This window comes from Artemia sp. Qi Xiang Cuo, chromosome 3 (genome assembly GCF_049724085.1).
Source record: "Artemia sp. Qi Xiang Cuo chromosome 3, ASM4972408v1, whole genome shotgun sequence".
Taxonomy (NCBI): domain Eukaryota; kingdom Metazoa; phylum Arthropoda; class Branchiopoda; order Anostraca; family Artemiidae; genus Artemia; species Artemia sp. Qi Xiang Cuo.
Window position 1 is genome coordinate 58145500 of NC_142796.1, and position 18367 is coordinate 58163866.

The 18367-nt window shown below is 36.2% G+C and overlaps 1 protein-coding gene across 1 annotated transcript in view; it reads left to right on the forward strand.

Annotated features, from left to right (window-relative positions):
- Positions 1-312: 312 nt before the first annotated feature.
- LOC148954336 (chymotrypsinogen A-like) overlaps positions 313-18367 on the forward strand; it is a 186158-nt gene continuing 168103 nt past the window's right edge. The window contains exon 1 of the mRNA XM_089086266.1: positions 313-451. The gene's annotated coding sequence lies outside the window, so the exon portion shown is untranslated. The remainder of the gene's footprint in view (positions 452-18367) is intronic.

The window sequence follows — 18367 nt, forward strand, 5'->3', positions numbered from 1 at the left end:
TAGGCATGCCCACATGGGGCATGGGGCGCATGGGGCACATCTTGCGTTAGTTAAGTAAATTACACTATTTTAGACTACGTTAAGGGGGCACCTCCCTCGCCTCCTCCCCCCTGGGTCCGCCACTGAGCACAACTAGAAAGACCTTTCAAGACCCTTCTTTACGATCTATTTAATTAATATTCACAGTAGGTGTAGTCTTTTGAGTGATGCAACATCATACGTCACTCAACATCGTTTTTTTCCTTCTATCTGTGAACCCGACCTTGGTAGTAAACACGGGTTTACAAGGTATAAGCGGTGTTGTTCAAAACGAGATATTGCGCTTCAGTCTGCGATCTCGCGGTGACATCGATTCGTTTCTATAAGCAATCTCCAGATTCTGGATCAGCACCTGGGACTTGCCCTGAAAAAATCTCTACTTTTGGATATTGTGTATTTCACAGTCAACCAGGTACAGCTCCTTGTTTTTTTTGTTTGTTAAATTAAAGTTTATTTGATAATAGGTTTGTTTTTTCACTCATCAATGTGCTAAGATCTTACATCTTTTGTCAGAAAACGCTTAAAAGTGAAATCTTTGAACTAAGACCTTAACATCTTTTGTCGTTTTTATGCAAACGTCTTTCATCATTCTGCTCTGATCAGCGGTCTGAGAACAATGATGAGTATATCATCAAAGTTCTCTCATCATTGTTCGTTCTACAATTCTACATGGCAGAACAATGGCGTTCTTCACACTTTTTGCTATCTTCACTACATCAGTGAGCAGTAAGATCTTGAACAAAAATGAGTTAAAAACGATAATCTTTGCAGAAAGATGCAAGATCTTAGATTTAAGATCTTAGTGCTAAAAAACGGCCCTAATCTTGTGCCGAGCAAGGGCGTATCCAGAATTTTTCTTTGGGGGGGGGGGTGGTATTACAAAATAAAACTGGTTCTTTGTTAGTAGCCGGGCAACAGGCGAGAAGAACCGCATAAAATGTCAAAGATACCATTGAAAAACAGGTTTCCGCTGCATAGTGAGTTATTGCTCACTCCGTGACAAAGATGTAAACTTTAGTTTTTTGGGGTTAAGGGGGCAAAAAAAGGTACCTAGGTCATGTAGGTTACGTATTAAATATATGTTATGCTATACCCCCCCCCCCCTAGTGTGCAAATATGTAGCCCAAATTTGTCTATAAACTAGGCTTTTATATTTTTATTATACTTTGTTTTATTTCATTAGCATTAACCAAACTTCACTTCTCGCGTGTTGCCGGGCTACTAATAAAGTACCGAAAGACTTTTATTTTTTACACAAGAAAAATTTATGAATGTGTTTTCTGCTTCTTGTTTTCGTCACAGTTGATTCGATTCATTTCAATTCATTTCAAGATTCGATTCAAGCATAGCAATATGCTTGGGAAAACTTGCACATTAGGGGGGGATCTGGGGGTAGGGTACATTGGAATTGAATTGAAAATGTGCTAACAACAATTTTTCTGCATATAATGAAGTGAGAATTGTCTTCTTAACATATTCCATTCCAAACAACCCCAATCCGAGGCTTATACCTAAAGAATACGTAAAAATTTTAAATATGAATTTTTTCACGTTTTTACGAGTCAGACCAAAATTTCGTGGTGAGGGAGTTTAAACCTGGTAACCCCTACCCCCCTGTGTACGGCCTTGGTGCCGAGATTCCTTTGCTGAAGGGAATACCTTCATAACAAAAGAACAATTGCCTAGTATTCGCTTTCCCATTCTATGCTGTTTCCGAATATGATGACATTGCCGTAACAATTGTCCTAGACCCCACTCCCACTAATGGGGCCAAAAAAATCCCTAGGCTATGTACAAAAGTTTAGTGATTCTATTGGTTCGCATCATTTTTTGGGTAAATTTTTCGATTCCGGGATCATTGGACAGCTAAGGAATTTACATACCTCCAGAATCACAGTCTTTTCCTGAACCTAAATATAATGTTCATTTCCGTCGCAGGTTTGCTTTACCTTAATGGCCATATATGCACCCTATACATAGTGCCGGTTCTGGCCTCTCTTGCACCGGGGAAAATCTTGATTAGCCCCACCCCCCGGTCTCTCAAAAATTTTCAGACCAAGTTTTAACAAAATTTTTCATTCATTTAAACTTGACTTTTCTTACTTTAGCCTAAACAAAATTATTAATTATCTCGTCCTAAATGATTGCTTCTAATTCTACTTGTTCTAAAATTAATTAAACTAGGTCTAGTTACTTTTATTTTCCAGGAATGGTGATGAAGATACGGAGAAAATGAAAGCTTCCGAGTCAAATTGCTTATGCTTACAGCCAACTGCTTCCTCTACTTTATTAAAAAAAAAAAAAAAAAAAAAAAAAAAAAAATTACAAAATGATTATAACCGTTAGGTTGATTATTTGATATTTTGCGCCCTACGACTTCTTCGCTCGGGACACGGGTCCCCTCTGCCCCCCCCCCCTAAAACCGCCTGAATATTCCATACGTCACTGTCTTCTTCAAACTGATTTAACGGTTTATCAAAACGATAGAAAATTCACTGCATAAATACAATTCAGGTTTAAGGTATTTGTCATGGAAATGAATGTTATATTTAGATTCAGAATTAAATTAGTTCTGATTCTAAAGGTATGTCTATTTCTTAGCTATCTCAATAATCAGTGAATCGAAAAATTATCATCTTTTGGGCTTATTTCTCATCAACATTTGACTCATAATGCGAATGAAAACTCATTAGAAAAGTAAATAAAATCAGTAGTTTTGTTTATAACATTGGGTTAAATCAGGCCAGTGGTAGTTCTGAATTCTCTTGCATCCGAAGCAAAATATCGATTAGCCCCCCTGCTATGTCCCACAAAATTCTCTGGCCAAATTTTAACATATTTGTCATTTTTTAACATAATTATTTTCAATTTATTAATTAATTGATAATTTTTTTATTATTATTAATTTATTATTTATATTATTTAACTATTATTATTGAATTATTTTATTTTTAATTTATTTTTATTTTATTAATTAACTAATAATTTACTTGTTATTTTCATTTATTACCTGTACTCTCTACTTCATTTTAATAAAAATAAAATTGCAAAATAATTATAACCGTTTGAATATTTACTTAAAATTTCTGCGCCCGCTGAAACCGCCTCTGAATTAAAAAGAAGGCTGGGAGGCAAATATAACAGCAGTGACCATTATATTGCTGTTTTGTTCTTAAACTGATTCTTTCAGAAAAAAAAATCTTGGTGCAAAAATACCAGTTTTGTTACCTCTGCCTGGGACTAAATACTCCGTTGAACATAATGGAGTTTTCTTTCCCCTCCGAAGGGCGTTACAAAACTAGCAAAAATGTAAAACCTAAAGAAAGTATTTTAAATTTCATCCCTTCGTTAAATCCTGCTTTATAAGGTTATAAGGTATTTGTATAGATGTGTCTCAAATTTGAAAGAAGGGCGTGAAATCAAACTATGATTAGAATACTTGTGTTTTTAAATCTCAGAGTCAAAGAAAAGTACACTCCAAGGCCGAATCTATGGGAGGTAGGGGGTTTGAAACCTCCTAGATTTTCTTTTCTTCCTCGTAAAAATATAACAAAAATGCATATAAACAATTTTTTGATGCGTCTCTTAAGTTTTATTTACCCCCCCCCCCTGAAGAAATACCCCTCAACAAAAATCTTGGCTACTACCTTGATAGATTCAAACAAAATTGTTGAAAAATTTCCTCCCAAAGTAAAGATTAGTAAACTACCCATTTTCTAGATGATCTCCCAAGTCTTCGAAATTCGAAAGGAGTAAATGTAGGAGCTAGAAAACATTTTAATGAGGCAGGTCTATCCCGAAAGTTTCATTCGCCCAAGTAGTCTACTTTTCAAGATACTAAAAGCCAGAGCTGTTTCTAGGATTGGTTGTGCCCGGGAAAAAGTAATTACACCGCCCCACTCCTGACCCAAAAATAAGCAAAAAATGCGAATCAAAGTGAAAATTTTGATCAAAGTGGTTAATCCTTTCCCACGGTGAAGCCCCACCCTCCCCCTGCGGTGCCCGGGGCAGCTGACCCGGTCGTCCCCCTAGGAACGACTCTGCCGAAAGCCCATCATCTAGATGTTTGTCTTTTCCTAAAATGCTACTTAACACATGTTTCATATCTGGTAGATACGTAGAAATCATTTCTAAAATCACCCAGAAATTCCTTCTGGTACACGTCAGGAGTATGTACACGCCTGGCTGGGAATCCCTGGGATAGAGCGAATCCTGAACCATTCAGAAATCGAGTTCTTCATTATTTCCTTCCTCGCGTTATTTCATCGCGCAAGGTAATATAAAATCAAGCAATGCTTTTTTGTCTGCGTACTCATGGAAATTTTGCAATGAACCCATAGGCTCATTTGTATTACGATACAAGTGATTTTAATTTGAAAGATGCTTAATAAAACTGCCCTTCCTTGACAAAAATATTACTTTCACCAAAAAGTGTTTAAAAGTACCACTTTCGGAGAAAGTGTTTGACAAGTACTACTTTGGTAAGAACAATAATAATACTTAAATAGTTTTAATTAGCAATTAGAATTTAATTTATTATAACACTTGAATAGGTAATTTTATGGTATCTCTGAAAATCCTAGATCTATTCTAATCAGTGGCGTCGTTTGGAGGGGAAGGGGGCAGTTGCCCCCAATAATTTGGAGAAAAAATTATTATATAGCCTATGCCCCTTGACTCTCCAGATTTGGGCCCCTCTTGCCCACCCCAGTAAAAATGCTGGAGCTCAGTCCCCTAATTCTAATTCTTCTTTATGGTTTTAAGTCTTTGGTCTCGTTGTAACCCTTATAGACAGTTTTTTTCAAAGCAATAACCCTGAATTCTTTAAACCTGAATTCATTAACCCTGATTTTCAAGGAACCAGAAATTTGGTGTATATATTCGAGATATAGATCCGAGAAAAAGCCATAGCTGGGGTTACGGTAGTCTATGGGCTGTCAGTCCCTCGAGAAAACACATCGTCTTATAAAAAGAACTCTTGAAATGCAAATGTAAAGCTAGCACTTGTAAAATACACCAGTTCCTCCTCATGTTAGCCGGTTGCCTCCTCCTTTGGAGAAAACGCTAGCTATGACATGGAAAGAACCGTGAGAATGGCTCCCTGCTTTCGATCGGACACCACTATGTCACATGATGGTGTAAAATATGCTGATTTTGTAATTTTTTGGGGAGGTCTATTGGGGCTGGTAAAAATTTGTCAAGGAATAAAACCTGAAAATTATATGGAAACCATGGAACGCTCATAAAATATCGTTTTTTTTTCGCTGGCATGCCCTATGTTATTACAGGCTGGGATCGGCTAACATCACGCTATTATAAAAGTTTTTGGCTGCTGATTGCACCAATTGTTCAAATTTTTGTCAGTCAGGGTCTTAAGAGGCTGAAAACTAGCATACACGACAAGCTACTAATTGTACTGTGACGAACATAGATGCTCAAAAGACCAAGGGTTGCAACTTTTTGGTCCATGAATTTGCCCCTTGAGCATCCAGAAATGTGTCATTTTTAAGGTAGAATGTGTCCATCTTGAAATCACAGAAACCAGATGTTATTTGTTTTTCCAGTTGTACTATTCGCCAAAAGACGCTTTGTGAACCTCTTTCAAAGTGGCCAGTTAACATCAAATGTAATGAAAACGAAAAAAAATCCATTAAATTTTTTTTTTCAAAATGACTTAGTGTGAAAGGACGAATCCACTTAATATGTAAGTTCCTCACTTTAGAGAAAATCCTTTACCTTTAGAAAAACTGGATGCTAAAAAAGAACTACTTTGGTGAAGTGACATTTTTTTACCAAAATATATATCCAGCGAGCAAATGTTTCGTTTTACGTCATAAACTTACAAAATATTTCCTTTTTTGCCCCTTTATGTCCCAAATTTCAAAGATTATGTCATAGTTTTCCAATTTTATGTCCAGATGGCAACCTATACCTCTGCAAGCTCCTTGACAAAATCATGATGTTGGCTGCATGAAATTTTCTGCTTTTGTAAAAATGGCAAGATTACACTATTATTTGCTTCAGTTATCGATTCTTTACTTCTTTTTTATTAATTCACCTCAAAATTTTAAGAAGTTCTTTCGAAGAAAAGTGTTTAATTTCTTTTACAGTTTTCAGCTTTCCATAAACTGTTTCAAGTTTACCAAAAATCCAAATTAGTCTATATATAGACTCTAAGGTTATACAAAGCTTTGGAGTTATTTAGCCATAACTGATGCCTTGACGTATGCGGTCCATTTGCTCAGGTGGGCAGAAATAAGCAACTGCAGAATTTTAGGGATCTAGTTGACGTTTTAGAAGAAGGGTATCTATACGTTACCTATGTGTAAAGTACCTATGTGATCTTTTCTTTCGCGGCAGTGCGTGCATTTTATTCATATATATTTTTTATTCTTTTTCAGTTAAATTCTCAATATATTCATATGTTCATGAAGTACGAAATTTGGCTGCACAGATTCTTTAAAAATACGTTATAAATTTTCCCCAGATCGGTTTATCACTCCTAGTATATTAATTTGGATAAATTCCCTCTCCCTTTTTGTCACCATATTGCTTTTTTGCAATATTTATGTTTTTTCAAGCTATTGTTTTCAATTAGCTTTACTGATCAAAAGCTGTTTTTAAAAGAGGCAAAGACTTGCAGTTTCCGTGTAGTTCTGTAAGTTGTCGAAATCATAATAAGTGGTTTTACCATAAATGAACTTGAGACTGTTAATCTTTCTCTCTTATAATTTCAAGATCATTCAACTTAAACTTGATCTTCTAACTAGATTATTCATCTGAATAAACAAAGAAGATGTAACTTCTGTAAAATAACGTAACCACCCGGTATTTTTCGATGAACCCAAGGGGTCAAATACTCTCATTCCATATCAAACAGTTCGTGGTAACGAACTTGTAAGTAAGGACCGACCCGGCTTAATGGTAACCGAAACTGTAGAAAACGGAATTTTGATACCAATTGATACATCAAAAGAATCAGATTTTAATGCTGATTTCAAATATATAAGTTTAGTCATCAGTTTAGTCCTACCTATCAAGTTTCATCAAGTTTAGTCCTACCTATCAAAAGTTACGCGCTGGAGAAAATTTGGCTGATTTTCGAAAAAAGGGGGAAAGACCCCCTAAAAGTTATAAAACCTTAATGAAAATCACACCACCATATTCAGCGTATCAGAGAACCCCACTGCAGAGGTTTCAAGCACCTATCTACAAAAATGTGGAATTTTGAATTTTTTGCCAGAAGAAAGATCACGGATGCGTGTTTATTTGTTGTTGTTGTTTTTTCCCAGGGGGGATTGTCTCGACCCAGGGGGCCTATACTATCGTGGGGGGGGGGCTCATTCGAAGGGCAATTAAAATTTATAGTGCTCTTTTTCAGTGGCCAAAAAAAATGGAGGGCAACTAGTCCCCCTTCCACATTTTTTTCCCAAAATCACCCGATCAAAATTTTGAGATGGCCATTTTGTTTAGCATGGTCGAAAATATGTTTACTATGTCCTTTAGGATGATTTAATCCCCCAAAGTCCCTGGGGGGAGGGCTTAAAGTTATGAACTTTACCCCATGTTAACATATAGTATTGGTTATTGGGAAGCATACAGACGTTTCAGGGGGGATTTTTTCTTGTAATGGGAGGGATGTGGGTCCGGGGTTATGTGGAAGGATCTTTCCACGAAGGAAGTTTTCATGGGGGAAGGTATATTGCTATGAAGGCGCCGGATTTCCCAGCATTATTTTAAAAAAGATCAGAAATTATATATAAAAAAAACAAGTTTTTCAACTGAAAGTAAGGAGCAACATCAAAACTTAAAACGACAGAAAAAATTATGTATATGATTGTGTTCACCCCCTAGTCAATACCTCGCTATTTAAGCCAAAGATTATTTAGTAGCCTACTTTCATAAGAGCTATTTATTCTAATTAACGGCATTTGTGATTAAGGGTCATTTTTAAAGAATTGGAACAGAATTCGAACATTAGCTTAAAGATCAAGGTATTGAATAAGGGGCGAACCCTCTAATTTACGTATTAAAAATATATAAATATAGAAGTTTGTTACGTAAGTTAATTCGTAAGTTACGTACATTTATTACTAATAAAAACGTTCGTTAATAAAATTAAACAGGTTTCGAGAAAGCGATTTAAGCAAATAAAACTAAAATCAATATTCAAATTTTGTTTTAATTATTCATGTACGGTGAGCCAAAATCAAAACCTGCATTAATTCAAAAACGTTCAAAAATTAAATAAAAAAACAAGTTCTTTTTTAACTGAAAGTAAGGAACGACGCAAAACTTAAAACGGACGGAAACTATTCCGTATATGAAAGGGGCTGTCTCCTCCTCAACGCCTCGCTCTTTACGCTAAAGTTTGACTTTCTCACAACTCTATTTTTTTATAAAATGAAAAACTTTAGCGTAAAGAGCGAGGCGTTTAGGAGGGGACAGCCCCTTTCATATACGGAATAATTTCTGTTTGTTTTAAGTTTTAACGTCGTTCCTTACCTTCAGTTAAAAAAATATGATTTTTTATTTAATAACTCAGAGACTCCAGGGTATAGGTACAGGTTTAGCTAGGAATCGGGTAGTGATGCAGCAATCTCATCTTGTATGGGAGAGGGACCCTAACTGCTGAGGTTCTCATTTTTTGAGTCTGATTACAATCCATGTTAACGGCTGAATTATATAAAAGAAAAACGATACTGGTGCATTATACGGACACTTCTATATATTGCTAAAGAAGTCAAGCTTGGTTAATGCTAATGAAATAAATAAAATAGTTTAGGAACAGATTTGGGCTATATATTTGCGCATTAGGGGGGGGGGGTAAAGCATAGCATATATTAAATACCTAGCCTAACCTAGGTACCTCCCCCCCCCTAAACCCCAAAAAACAACAGTTTAAATATCGCAAACGCAATGAAAACCACGCTTTGGGTTACATTACTCTATAGCGGTCTCGTGTATTAACCCGTCTGGCGGGTTTTTCGTGACTGGTTTCCTTGTACAATATATAAATGTGTCCTCATTATGCACCAGTACCAGAAAAAACTGTTTAAACGACGAAATTGACCATAGTTCAGCTGAGTCTCGGCGAGTGTTTGATGGATATTTCTTTGTTAAGATCCAAATAAGTTGAAGTAGTATCTATATTTTCTGAAAGGGCATTGCCAGAGGAAAAGGTCTCTATATACGTAAGAAAGTAGAACTGGTTCTCAAATGAGCAAATACTGTAGGAAGATCAAATATATCCTGCTTGAATAATGACTTCATACTGCATAAGACGTTTGTAATAGTCAACACCTAACTTTTTCTTTCGATAGCAACCGAAGTGGTTTGTTTTGTTCATGCGTTTTGCAGTTGGTTCAGTTAAGCCTTTGTTTATTCTACGAAACAAGCACATTTTCAAAGCAGGGCTGGTCATACCTCGAAACTGCCGAATTAGATAAACTTCTGTCCCGCAAGATGGATTACGTAATGTACTAGTATCTTATTTGGTACTTCCGTATTATATGGTACGCACTCGAGAATTTGGATCGGGAAGATCAGACAATAACCGGTTTTCGCGGTCTTTATACCAGACAATTAGCTTTCTCTCGGTGGAAAACTACCTTGTAGCTATATTGCAATTAAACATTTAGTTGGTATTTTGGTTTAGGTTAAGTTATGTTACGTATTTAATATAATGTCTTCTGCCCCCCCCCCCCTTCCATAATTCTTTGCTGTAGTTTCCATAATTTTGTTTGTAAAGTATATTATTTTCATCAAATTCTGGTATATTTCATTAGGATTAACTAACTTCACTTTCCGAGTGTGTACCATATAATACGGAAGTGCCTCTTATTTATATGCCTTTCTACGTCTTGCAGTAGACTAATCATGGATCAAGAAAAATATAAAATTTCTGCTAAAATTAAAATGAATGACTTCAGTGCCTTTTACTGACTAAATGCCATCTTGGAAATTATTGTACGTTTAAAACACTCAAAAAGATTGACCAATTCAATGTTATCGAATCGGTTGCATGGATGTCAATTTAAGAAAATCTCGGAGGGAGGGGGACATTTTTTCATAAGCAGTGGGCGAGGGTAGTTTTTTTCCTGAATGAAAATACCAAAATAAAGTGTTTTCCATGTAGATTCCAAAAAAGTTATTTTTAAAAAGTTAGGGGGAAGGGAATATAAGGGAAAACAATTCTCTTCTTTTCCCCCACCCAAATTGACGATCCTTCCTCGCATTGACTTCTTATCGTTACAGTTCAGTAGTATCACCTTTTTACGTAACTAGAACTAGATGTTTAGACACTAGATGTCTGTGGAGCTTCTTGAAAAAGAAATTGCTCGAGTTCCTGTCTTGCTATTTGTGTATGAAAATAATCGTCATAACGTTGAGAAACTTCTTCCTTTTATTCTGCTGTGCAGTTTCCTTTCGTTTATATACATGACAAATCAACTTTTATCTTTCAACCTTCAAAGGTATCCTGCTTAGCTGCATATTTCTGCAGTTGAATAGTAATTAAACCCTCGAGAAACGGTTTTCCTTTTGCTTTTTTTTCCCGGTTCAGTTTTCTATCGTTTCTTAATGATTAATCTAAACAAACTTTTATCTTGCAACCATCAAACTAACCATGAACATTAAATAACATTGTTGGTTTCAACTGTTTCTATCTAACCTGATGAGGTAAGGGTTGCCATGAGTGTATGAGGCAACCGAAGCAGTTGTTTTTTCAATGGGTGCAGACTCCAATGGTGCCATTGTTTTACGGCTAATATAAAAATAACAGTGTCTAGAGGATTGAATGCTTACATCACAGTTTATATAATTAGCAGTATGATCTTTCCCTATCTCACCCATTATAAAAACCCGGACCGAGGTGCGAGTGCTCCAGAGAACTTATACAAATAAGTGGTATTAGATCTTTTCACGGGTAGACAAGGAATACTCACCTACGGAACAAGTACTGACAAAACCACTTGGCCAGCTCACCAATAAGTGGACAATAAGTGCACAAATAAGTGGGAGGAGCTTTTTGTTCGCACCGAGAATGAAGAGCCAGAAATCATCTGCGATAAACTTACTGGATAATTATATAAACTGTGGCTTACATTAACGGCAAAAACGCTTTTTGTCTGTAAGACAGCTATAACTCCCCTACAATTTAAGAGTCATTTAACCTAGATACAGACCGTGATAAAAATACGTTATGTGGGAGATTGAACCAATGAAGTTTGAAACAAAGGATTTCTCATACCCCTGTAAAAACTGAAAAATATGGATCCAAAACAGTACGATTGTTGCCCCCTCCCTCAAGAAAAATGTTCTGTCCCACGTCCTAATTTTGAGACCTGTGTGTACCTAAGATGTTAATTATGATTCGATCAGAAGAGTTTTGCGTGCTCTACTCTTTGACTTAATGCCCAGTTCCTAGTTCAGGTTGTCAACTGCGTTAGTTCAGGTTGCCTAGTTCAGGTTGCCAACGTTTTCATAGTATGATTGAAAATTCTGGAAACCTACAAGTTCATATATATATATATATATATATATATATATATATATATATATATATATATATATATATATATATATATATATATATATATATATATATATATATATATATATATATCTCCTCAGTTAAATTTTTAAACTGAGGAGATTCACCTAATCACCTTGGGTGGTTGGCTTTTCTTTTGATTCCAAGAGATTCCCAATCATCACAAATCCAAGTGTCATTATAGCTTCGTTTTTAGTTGGTAAGATTTGATACACAGAAAGCTGATTTTGTCGACCTTTAGACGCCGGAAGTGAATTGTCTGTTTATGAACATAGGTGACTGCTTGTCTGTCTCTGAGACAGACAAGCAAAATTGTAAATTGTAAAACAGACAAGCAAAAATTTTAAATTGTCATATGTTTACGACAATATTTTTCCCCTGAATTCTAGGAAAATAAAAAAAAGTTTTGTTTACTATAAATCATGACTTTTTACTAGTTTTACTAGATTTCGGGAAATTTACTAGATCCTCTAAATTTACTAGATTTTTTTTTTACTAGATCTAGTAAAAGCCTACTGACGGTGGCAACCCTGGTGTAGAGATAGCTAGTGTTGGGAACCGGCACTTATCTGTTATAATAACCCGACTCAAGAATTAAGCTGTTTGAAACTCGAAAACAAACGGGTTTCATCTGTCTGTATTAAGAGACAATTAGCTTACGCTCAGTGGAAAACAAGTGGCGGGTGACAGAATACATTAGACGTATATAATTTGGGCTATATATTTGCAAATTAGGGGTAGGGGGTAAAGTATTTGGACAGCATGAAGTTAGAAACCAATTCTTACTTCATAATATGCAAAACAACGGTAACTAAAACATTTTGCATGCGCACCCACTATACTTTACCCCCATCCCCTACCCCTAATTTGCAAATATATAGCCTAGATTTGTTTTTAAAGCATCAGATTTTCATCATTTTTTGGTATATTTCATTAGGATCAACCTAACTTCACTTCTTGGGTGGGGTTGCTATAACAGATAAGGACCTTGTAACCTTTTGGTATAACACTCACTTTTACTTAGTCTTGGAAACCCTCACCAAACACTTTCCTTGTAAATCAACTATTCATTAATGAAAGTCTACCAACCTAAAACGCATTTTCCAGTTTTCGCACTCTCCTGTAAAATTAATGTTACGTAGCATATCATCTTTTGAACTGTTAAAGCCAAGTTGCATTTCAGCCGTTAATTCAGATTTTTGGCATAGAGGGAGGAGCTGTTCCTTATTTAGGGACGGCGGTGGTTGATTATCGATTGGTCTGAGAAGGGTTTAAATCAGGATTGCTACGTGCACATTATTCCTCTAAAATTGCATGTTTCGGATATTTATGCCTGACCGTTTTATAGTTGAACTTGAAGATAAAATCAAAATTACTCGCGACTACAGCTCCAATTATGTTTCCCAGCTACATTCGGAGGAATTTTTTCGGGAGAACGCAATAATAGAATAAAAATTCCAGGGGCAAAAAACAAGTACTTCATAGTTTGAATAAGAAGTGGTAAGAAAATTAAGGAAGCTTAAGATTTGGTGGGGGACCGCGGACCCCAGACTCCCCCTGAGCACATTCCTGATGTACCTTGTTCTTAGTTTTTGTAAGTTGAAAAACGTTCAATTAAATTTGCTAGTGTCCTTCTTAAGGGACCAAAAAGATCGGAGGGCAACTAGCCCCCCCCTGAAGGTTCTGTCCCCCCAAAGTCATCCAATCTTAATTTTGAGATGGCCATTTTGTTCAACTTAGTTCAACCGTCAAATATCTTTGGTTTTGGTGATGATACGACCCTCCATAGTCCCTGGAGAAAGGGCTGCATACTGTATCGGTATCGGGCGTATTTATATCATGCGTATCGATGTGAGCAAACTTCTCGACTGTTTGGTATCATGGTTGCAGCGGCAGCTGCAACCTAGTAAAGAGCGGACCACAGACCATAGTAACTAAAAGTTAAGAAACGAGTTTTGAAAAAAACTGCCCAGTGAAAAAAATTGCCACCTGAGACTGATTAACGATTGGTAACGGGGTTAATGTCGATGAACGGGGTTAATGTCCAAGAGAATGTCCGTGTTCGATGCGGAGTACGCCAAAGAGGCGTGTTATCCCCTAATGTTTTAAAGCTTTGTGTTGCTACAGTGCTCTCCAAGATAGCTGATACTTGCTTTGTTTGTTTTTCTGATGTATCGTATATTGCTTGCTTCCATCAATAACATCCTACTTATTACTGGGAGTAAATTATCTTGGACTAAAGTGGTGGATATTGTGAGAAAAAATATTTTAGATATTTGACTTGATTTAGATGTTAAAAAGTGAGAATAACCTTGTTTCAATGGTAAAGGCTACGAATTGTCCTTTTAATTGTAATTATTCTCCTATACGTTCAGTTGGTAGCCTACGTTGGCTTGGTATTACTCTGTGTAATAATATGTTTTGTTTTCGTCAGTCAGCTATTAAGGATTAGGGACGCACTTACCAAGATTAGATATGAGTATTCCAAGATTGTTGCAAATCGATCGAAATACAATCGCAAAGCTTTAGTATCGCTGTATTCTGTTTTCTGTGACCATGCTATTTCAGGTATTTACATTTAACTTAGAAAGAATGACCTATCTAAATTGAGGAAATGCTATTATCGGTATTGCAAATTTATGTTGTATCTTCTGCTGTCATTTCGTAATCGCCGTATTATCAAAAAGTACAACACACCTGATATAAATGAAAAACTTCGTGATTTAGCCTACATATAAAACTGTCCCATCACCATGGTCTAATTTGTTTGTTTCGCTGAATTTTATTCTTATTTGTTTATCTTTCTTTAAAGTGCTGTGGGTGTTTATTTTTTCTTTCCTTTTTCTCTTTACTCCACTATTTTTCACATTGTTTGTGCAGTGGTTTATAAATAAGCTATTATTATTATTAATAACTATTATTTCAGTTTGTCTTAAAAGTAAAAGTTTAATGCAAAAAGAAATTTATGGTGGCTTCGATTAAAAGATGTGAAAAAAAAAATTACATCTGACACCGATTCAGCAATGGTAACTATCATGTCAGTTCGTGTTAAAAATAAAAGTTTATTGGGAAAAGAAATTTATCGTTATTTCGAAAAAAGTCTGGAACCCTCGAAAAAGGCGTCAGATCAAAATGAAAAATTTAGCATTGGAATCAGCATAGTCGAAAACCTTGTTCAGGGATATTACAGTCACCAACCTTGAAAAACAAGAAAAATCACTTTTTTGTATGGGTAGCACTGATATGTCTCCTTTTTTTCTCCTTTTTTTTCCAGGGCTAGTGGTTTACCAGAGCATCAGAGAGAGATGCTTAATGGCTCATTAGGAAGCTGTTTCTTAAATCTACTTGCTTTTTATAAATTACACCATCTGCAAGTGCCATATGGCACAAAATGGCACATTATGTGCCATTTCTCAAGGGGTGGGGCTAGCGGGCTACAAAAACATCGTAGATAGATGTTTAATAGCTCACATTAAAGCTATTTCTCATATCTACGTTTTGTTTATAAATTCAACCACCTGTAACTGACAAATAGCACTAAAAAGGGCACTATTGATGCCATGTCTCAAGTGGAAAAGCTAGGGGCTAGTGGGCTGCCAGAACTTCTTAGAGAGATGTTAATGGCTGACTTGAAAGCTATTGCTCATATCTACGTGATTTAAGTCAGTTTCGCCATTCGTAAGTTAAGCATCCTAGATGAAAGTGTGAGCAAAATGAATGAAGTTTTAGAGGTTTTGCGAGTTCAGGGTGCTAGAAATGGTTTGAAAATTAATGTTAGGAAGACTATGTCACTAATGCTAGAAATAAGTGAAGATGAAAAGGTGACGTTGGGTAACAAAAAGATTGATCACGTGGGGAGCTTCGTTTATTTTGGTAGTATTATTAGTAAAGACGGTGAGAGCAGTGAAGATATTGAAAGTGAAATAGACAATGCTCAGAGGATTATTCACAGTAAAAAAAAGTTTGGAAGAATACGAAGATAAGTCTGCAAACCCTGATTAGAATATTAGAAGCTACAGTGATGACAGTGGTCAAATATGGCTCTGAAGCATGGGCGCTCCGACAACCGGATGAAGATTTACTAGATGTTTTCCAGAGAAATTGCTTAAGGATCGTTCTGGGAACCTGGCTGACTGACTTCATTTCAAACAATTGGCTATACGAAAAATTTGGTTTAATACCGCTCTCTAGGGCTATAATGAAAGAAAGGTTGAGGTGGCTAGGACACGTTGTGCGGATGAAGGATGACAGATTGCCGAAGAATGTTCTTTTCGGCCAACCGTCTAGGGCTAAACGGAAAGCATGTCGTCCCTGTCTGCGGTGGGAGGACGTCATAAAGAAAGAATTAAAGGAAATGGGAACTTCGTGTGTGGGTGTAAAAAGGTAGGCTTTGAATAGATTGGGATGGAGGAGGAGCGTGCGTAGCTGTGTTGACCTCAAGCGGCTTGGTGCTGCGGTGAGTTGTTAGTAGTAGTAGTAGTAAATAGCACAAAAAAATGGCACCTTTTGTGCCAGTTCTTAAGTTGAAAAGGGTCGAAGTATAAAACGGTACCATTGTAATAATTATGTTCCACGGCCCTTAACTGGAGATTTACAAGGGACCCTTTCCGTATACTCCCCCTCCCAGCCCCCTTAGTAAGTCTCATTAGTCTGTTGGGAGAATTTACTATAAACTATTTAACACAGTCAGAATCAAAAGTCAAAAATCATGTTTAGGAAAAAACTGCCTAGTAGAAACAAATTGCCATCTGACACTGATTGAGGAATGGTGACTATTGTTTTGGTTCGTCTCAAAAGTAAAAGTTTATTGCGAGAAGAAATTTATGATGATTTGATGGTTGTATGATGGTTTTTATGATGAAAAAAAAACTGAAACTCCTCGAAAATAGCGTCAGATCAAGATGAAAAGTGTACTATTGGAATCACCATGGTCGAAAACCCTTTTACAGAGAAACTACAGCCCTTCTCCTTGAACAACAAAGAAAATGACTGTTTCCATGTTGTACCACTGATGCGTCTCCTTTTTTTCTCTCTCTCTCTTTTTTCTTTTTTCTAGCAGGGCTAGGAGGTGACCAGAACATCATAGAGATATATTATAGCTCATTTGAACGGAAATTAAATTTGCTAGTGTCCTTTTTGAATGACCAAAAAGATGGGAGGGCAACTAGGCCCCCCCTGAAAGTCCTGTCCCCCCCAAAGTCATCCAATCACAATTTTGAGATAGTCATAAGTAGGAGGGACCCAATTAATACAGGGGGGACTACATATATGGGCATTGAAGAGATTTAATATCCTTGGTAAAAGCCTGGACGAGATTTAATGTCCTTGGTAAAAAATTGGGACGAGATTTAATGACCTTGGTAAAAGTGTTGTTTCTAGACCAATCAGATGCTTAGAATCCCTGTACATACAAGACCACACCTCTTTCTAGACCTGTTTGATGGTTATATTGTTTGTTGGTTATATGGTTTGACTTTTTTTCATAGTTCTGTTCTGTTTGTTGGTTATACGATTTGATGTAGTTTCTTAGTTCTGTTCTGTTTGTTGGTTAACTTGTTTGATGTTTTTTCATAGTTCTGTTCTGTTTGTCGGTTATATGATTGAATGTTGTTTCATAGTTCTCTTCTGTTTGTTGGTCAACTTGTTTGATGTTTCTAAGCCTAATGGATACAGACAGAAGTTTAAAACATTGTCAGATAAGAGCGTGTCTAACGGGACAGGATCACGTGTCTCTTTCTAGGTCAATGGACTTACGTAAGGTTTCTCTTACATCACAAAAGGATGTCGAAACAAAGGAACATTCAGAAATTACTTTTAGGGGATTATTTGGGCGAAACAAATTAATCAGCATTTTAGAGATTTTTTGGGTGAAACAATTTAAGACATTTTAGATGACTATTTTGGATTAAACTTTATGATCGCCATTATAGAAAAGTACACCATATTGGATTAGTGAGAGAAATATGAGTATGAACTATCAATGACTCTAACCACAATGGACCTCAACCTCCAGGGGGCACCTCCCCCCAACCCCCAAGACCACTTTCCACCATTCCATTTTTTTAGGACACTCCCCAATTTTCAATATAGAGGCTCAATTTAAGAGTTAAAGATGTGTAAGGAAAAAGTTAGCAGAACGTCAACTTTGACCTCATCTTTCAGAATTTAGACAAGCAAATGTTTTGACCATCCAATTCTGTTACTTTTTAACTCACATTTTCAAATATGGTATTTAGAATGTTCCACTATTTTTTTTTTAAAGTCCCACCCCATTCCCACACCCCATGGCCAAAAAATGTTTCCCCATTATGACTTTTATATTTACGAGTCTTATCGGATCAGCTATTCATGCAAACATTCACCAATAAAATCCATATTAAAAGAAATTTTCATCAATATAAAAATTATACACTTCGAAACCTATATTTTCAAAGCACATTTTTGACCGATCTGGTAAAATTCTTGGCTAGAAACAGTTTGCAGACGCCCACGAAACGTTGAAAGTTCATTGTTTCCCTAATAAAATTCAATTCATCTGTGTTGTAAGAATCAGAGTAAATTTTGTGGGTTTTTGCAAGAAAAAAGCTCGTCATCAAAAAACTTAGCCACAGCTAATCGAAATTGTCTAATAATATCTTAATTTTTAGTACGGTTGCTGAGTCAATAAAGGAGAATTTGACATTTTTTCTGATTTTGTGCGGTTTCGCAAGAAAATATCTCGTATTTAACAAACTTACCAATAGCTAATCGAAACTGTGTACAATTTCTTAATTT